General features: G+C 49.0%; 1 long non-coding RNA gene across 1 annotated transcript; it reads left to right on the top strand.

The window, feature by feature from the left end:
- Positions 1–4,852: 4,852 nt before the first annotated feature.
- On the top strand, positions 4,853–6,162 carry LOC123154236 (uncharacterized). Its single transcript, XR_006476739.1, has 2 exons — positions 4,853–5,290; positions 5,993–6,162. It is a non-coding gene; the product is annotated as an uncharacterized lncRNA (long non-coding RNA).
- Positions 6,163–6,451: the final 289 nt, after the last annotated feature.

Raw genomic sequence — 6,451 nt, 5'->3', positions numbered from 1 at the left:
ATTTTTCAACACTGTCCACGTCGGTGCCTCAGGTGGGTTTGAGCCTCACCGTACACACACATGAGCCTCCACTCTTCCAACCCTGGTTCTTCCACGGACACATCCAAATGATAATCAGAGTAACCCAAGACTTCAAATTTTATTTCCTTATTCCAAAAAAGGCCTAAGCCTCCACTTCTACCTCTACTGTCAACACCATAAGATTTATCATAGCCCAAAGTACCAGCTAAATTCTCTACCCTATTTCCTTCTATCTGTGTTTCAACAATACATAAAAGGGTAGGGGCAAACTTTCTCGCTAAGTCGCGAAGTTCGTTGACTGTCGCAGCTCTCCATTGGGTTGTGCGGCTCTCCTCATTGGAGGCCGCCAAATTTTTCACCACCACGCCTGATATGCCATCTGAACCAGTCTTGGTCCTCTTCGGGTCCCTCTTTGGGGGAGGGCTCTCCATGCCTCCTCCTGACTAAACAATTGCGAGCTGGTTGTCCGCTCGATCTTCTAGAGACTTGCCCTCATTCCCTTTCGAGTTATCACCTATTTCGGAGCGAACCCCTCTCTTTCTGCTTGGGTCCTCCATGCTGATATCCTGTTTTTCCTCTTCATGTTCTGTCCACTCTGCTCCGTATGCCCCGGTTCCTTCTCTACCAGCACCTCTGTCACCACCTGAGCGACCACCCCGCCTGCCCCGGCGTCCCCTGTTTCCTCCCGCACCACGCCCAGAGCACATCGTCCATGTCGCACGCAGATCCTTGAACACTAATGCGGATTTTGGGTGTATCACATCACCATGTTCCTTGAAAACATGGCCTAGATGTCCGCACATAGCACACCAATCCGGCAAACGTTCATACTTGACACGGTAGATCTGCCTCTGTCCATCACGGATCAACGACACGACATTCTTCAAGGGCCTATGGACATTGATTTTTACCCACACACGGTAAAAGTTTCCCGTGTAGTCATAAGAATCCCCCTCTGTATGAAGAACCTCACCAACCTTGGCTGCTAGGGCTGGCACAAGATGTGCAAAAAGTTTCGGGACGTCGTGTATCTGAATCCATATGTTGAGAGTGTCCAGCTGAACCTTTGATGGCTGCGTTATTCCGTCATACGGCGTAATTATGACCGCATGCCCTCTAAAATTCCATGGTCCTTCGTCCATAACTCGCTCCCAATCTGCCAGGCAATTAAACTGTAATGTATACAGATTCGGTTCCAGAGGTTTGAAGTTCACCACCTAGGCTAGATCCCATGCCGATCTCATGTTGCGGAAGAACCAAGTCTAGCTGTATGGCTTGTCTATATGGACTCTGGCCACAGCCATCCAGCGCACTACATCTTGAGGAACCGAAGCCTCATCTACTATCACATCATTAAGATCGTCCTCCTGGAGCCCCAATTCTTCCATCAACCTTGCGATCTCACTAGCAGAAGAAGAGCCACCGGCCTTGCCGACCCCTTCCTCAGCCATCACCCAAACCCTAACCCGAAGAGTATTCTCGCCGGGTGTCAGAAAAGCTGTGAACCCTACCCCTATTCCTCCCGTGAGACTCACCCAAGGCTGGGTAGCGGTACCAGACCACCCCTTGATCAGCCCGAATCAAGATCTCCCGGGTAAAGGATTGGGAGGGACGAAGCTATGTCTCAACGGTGGCGTAGATCGCCGCCGAGAGAGGAAACCCTAACGAGAGGGAAGAAACACCCCCCCCCAGCAGTGTTGCATGCACGTAGATTCCACCCATTAGGGCCCAAAACACCCCAGGAGCCAGCCAAAGGCCCATGGCCGAACTAGCTTTGGGCCAAAATAACATGTGAGTGAGCCTATAGATGATTGGCGGCTGCTACGGATCAGCCGGGTGATTTTTTAGAGAAATCATCCGCGTAGCTAGCCGTCCGTTCTAGCGTTGGTGGACGTCCGATCTGGCATAGTACCGAGATCCTCCCGGTGCTATCCATGGAAAACATCAAGTGCAGCCCCGATGACACCCTTTGGTAAAGCTCCAATGCAACCTCCGACGGCGAGACAAAGCTGCAACGCTGCACCGACGGTGCCAGCGAAGATCCATTACAGCACCAATGGCGCTTCAAGGCAGCGCCGACGGAGCTCCATTGCAGCCTACGACCCCGGCGACGCTACATTGCAGCCCCTAGCGACGCTTCACTGCAACCCCGACGCCATGGCGAAGCTCCACAGAAGCACCGACGGAGCTTCATTGCAGCTCCGGCGCGCTTCGTTGCAGCTCCGGCGGCGCTTCATTGCAGCCCTGGTGGAGCTTCAGCGACCCGCGGCCCTCCATTGCATCCCTGATGGCGCCATCGTCGTCTGCAGCACTGCGAGCGCGTCACACCGGGCGCCGGTCTGCAGCACCAATGCGATACTGCGGCGTCACGAGTGCCTCGCACCAAACGATGGTGCAGCACCGATGCCATCCTGCGGTGTCGTTTCCCAGACAGCTAGCAGCACCGGTGGGCGCTGCATGGCCGCACCAATGTCCCCATCAACGCCGGTGAGCATCGCGCGGGTCTCCCCTGCAACGCCGATAAGCGCTGCTTCCCACCAACGGCTGAGCCGACGAGTGTTGCGACACAGCGCGGCGGCAACGGCCATCTTTGCTTCACATCATGGCTATGCTTTGCAAAACATTAAACGGAGAGTACGAGCTTGGGGGCAGCAGCTTGAGATCGTATCCATGGCAGAGAGGAGTGAATAGAGACGAAGGTGAGAGCAACTCTAGCAGACCCTGCATCCTCCCGACCCGCAAAACGTTTTTACAGTTCGCGGAAAAACGCCTTTGCGGGCCGGCGGTTGCAGACCCCGCATAATAGACCCGTAAAAAAGGATATTTCCAGAATATGCTTTTTTACGGGTTGGGGTGGCGGCGTCTGATCTGGCGCAGCTCCTCCCGGCCCGCAAAACTTAAATTCCCAACTTAATTTGATATAGCATATTGCATTGCTTTGCTTTATTAACAACATTGGATACAAAAGGTATCACCAAATCTTTGCTAGAATAGCAAGACCAAAGAAAACAAGAACTACAAGTATGCATTTTAGTAGATTTCCAACTTCCATAACTGCTCCCACTAGTTGGACAAATATCTTCTCCATGCATTCTTTGTTGATCTGTGGATTCTTGATTTTGCATTCTTCTTTCTTCATCTTTGGTTCGGAAGAAGTAGATGTTGCTTTCCCTCTAGTTGCACATGCAGCCGCATCATTGCCTTCGATTGTACTAAGGAGTGCACTAACAACTATTAAATTTCTTTCTATCAACAAATCAATGTATTGGCGCCCTTCCCAAAACCAAAATGAGCATCCTTCGTCCTACACAAAAGAATGAGCAAGCTCGAAGTGAGCCACCGCAATTTAGCTAAAGAATGAACTATGAAACGAGCTACCGCAAGTGCACGTACCCCGTCGTTTTCGCATTTGAAAAACACCCATCCGGGTGCTTTGGCGTGCTCAAAGTGAGCCGCAGCACTTTCCGCGTGCAGTCGTCGCACTCTATGAGCGGCATCGGCAAGCCACAAAGACGTTGCGCGAGCGCTGAGCCCGGTGGACGGCCGGACGAGTCCATGCCCGCAAACCTTCGCCGACGGCGGGCGAACGAACTCGTACCTGCATGCGGCGATGCGCCCTTGCCTGGGCTGCGGGAGAGGCTCCCCGACAACTCCATCGCTTGGGGCGGCAACCGGCGGCCGGAAAAAGCCAAATCCGGCGGCCCGCGATGAAGTGCAGCAGATCTGCAAATCCCGCGGCCCGCCGACGCAGGCGGGAGGGGGAGGCCTCGTGCGCGTGGTGGCCTTCCGACATGCTCCTGCCGGCTGCGTTCGCCGGAATCTTGGGCGGCGGCCGGCGGCGACGCGAGGGGGGAGAGAGAAATGTCCCCCTACCAACCGCTTCTGCTTATATGCAGGGCACCGCAGTCGCGAGGTGCAAACCCGCGTTTTCCCAGGTTGGGCTCGGGATTTTGCCGCGCCCCCTAAAAGTTTTTGCGGGCCGGGGCCGGATGAAGGGTCTGATCGGGCTGGTTTTTTCACCTCGACCCGCATTTTGGCGGTTATTTTACGGGTCGGGGCGGGATGCGGGTCTGCTAGAGTTGCTCTGATAGAGAGGAAGGGGATCTCGTGCAGAGAGAGGAAAAAGAGTGGGTGGTTTGCGTGCCTCCCGGCTGTAGATAAGAAAACTGTGGGCGGTGGGTGGGCCTCCATGGGACGCGTGGCGCACGCAGAAGGCGGTTTACGCGAGACAAGAATCATCCGGTTTAAAAATAACGTTTTCCTAGATGATTATGTTCAGTGCAAGTGTTCGTATGGTTCTGCTAGACGTGCCGTGTAACTTGTCCTGTTATTTTACTACTATCAATTACTAGTAGTACAATGCGTCTTGGTTTATACTTCTATAATTATGAAGGGCATTCAAATAAAAGTACAAATGTAATATAGAATAAATATTTATTCAATTATGAATATTAATCGGGCAACCCATCGGATCACCCATGGACACTGTTAGAAGGGAGAGAGAGGATTGGTGGAATAGTTCGATGTTTTATTGCTTAAGCCTCGTGGGTATATATATATATATAGGAAAATGGGTTGGTACACCTAGGAGTACATACTCCCATGCCACGTGTGCTTTTTTTTTCTTGGGCGCCCGAGTCGCTCTTTAAACCTGCGACGCTTTTTTATTTAAGAAAACAACAGTTCGTTGACCGATCCACATTTTTAGGGATTCTATTTAACTGTTCTCACCTGATTACAATTTTTAGATGATCCCTTCGTAGAAGATAATCACTCTCGGCGGCTCCTCCTATGGCATGTCACCACCTCACCGACGTATCATAACGGGCGACGGCGGCGGCGGCAGTGGCACGACAACATCTAACGGGGACGATGAGATGCGCGACTTGCGGCGACAACCTCCGACCGCAAAACAAGATTCATGGGAAGCTCTCTCCCCCTGCTGTTGGATTCCAGGTGATCGTCATCTGGCCTCGTCGTTGCCTTCCGGTTCGCTAGTTTATATGGATGGGACTGAGAGACATGCATCAGTACAACGGACCCACCTTCTTTCCAATTGATCTTGAAGCCTCGACTCCAAGGGCCAGGCGGCCAGCGGCATGTGGTTTGTCTCCATACGATTTAGTTCCGGTTATTATTTTTTCTGATCTGTTGTTTCCTGGAGAAGAACATAATTTCTTTTGTGTCTTATATGGAGGCTCTCCTGGTGGCCGACTGCACCTGCACTCGGACAACTGTGATGATTCAATCCTTCCTGTCGGCGACATACGTATGTGCTCAGCTTCAGCTATGTATGCACGCTGCCCACCTCGGTCATAAAAGAAGAATGTCACCACTTCGATGGGAAAACACCAGAATGGATTACATACAATAGTTGCTTCTCACTAACTGTTTAGACGAACATATTTGTATTTTTTGTGCATATACTCTCCTTGTAAATTCATACTCATAGATCTGAATATACTCATCTTTAGATCAACATACTCCTTTCTAGGAAAATGCTGCTTTGTAACAAATATACTAACCATACTCACAGCTTCGAAGATACTCCCTCCATAAAAAAATATAAGAGCATTTAGATCACTAAAGTAGCGCTCTTATATTTCTTTATAGAGTGAGTACTATTTTTTGGATGAACATACTCATATTTCTGGGCATACTCATATATATTTGTCCAGCAAACTAATTATACCAGATTTCTTTCAGGCTTCTTTATTTGATAAGAAGAAAAGTGAGAAAGAGCAGGGCACGTCTTTAATAAATATTGTTGTTATCCTAGTTTAAACTACAAAAGAAAGATCATCTTGTAAATTATACGGAGTTCTAGTCCTAATACACTGCCACTGTTTCTCTTTTGACGTACTGAATTTATGAAGCAATCGCCATCTCTTCGTTGTGTAACAAGTTTCCGATCTTCTTGTTTGTTTATGCTCCAGTTCTTGACCTAACAACCATGCTTCTTTACTTTCAGATCTTACCGCAAACTGCAGAAAATTTGTGCTTTGGAAAAGAAGTGTGTGTTGACATCTGGCGAAACATATTCATATTGGCCGCAAGATATACTCTTTTTTACTGTAATCCATTTTTGGTGTAAATATATGCTTGAACTGGGATATATAAAAGCAAGTGTGTACTTTTATTTGTTATCTGGTACAGATACCTCTCATGTCTGTTTTGGGGTTGTATATACGTATTTAATTTGCTGCAAATTATATATATAACCAACCCTGTTTCTGATAGTAATATACTCCTTTAATAATAAAATAGTATATACTCCTTTGGCTGCCAAGTAGATATCGTCCTGATTTCAGATAGAAGTAGAGAGTAGTCATACTCATTTGATTGCTAAGTATATACTCTATCCAAAAACGAAGTATATACTCCTCACAAAAAAAAAAGCACATACTGCTACAAGACTGAAGTATATACT

The sequence above is a fragment of the Triticum aestivum genome, chromosome 7A (genome assembly GCF_018294505.1).
Source record: "Triticum aestivum cultivar Chinese Spring chromosome 7A, IWGSC CS RefSeq v2.1, whole genome shotgun sequence".
In the NCBI taxonomy this organism is placed as follows: domain Eukaryota; kingdom Viridiplantae; phylum Streptophyta; class Magnoliopsida; order Poales; family Poaceae; genus Triticum; species Triticum aestivum.
Note: the sequence above shows the minus strand (reverse complement) of the source record. Positions and strands in the feature narration are given on the sequence as shown.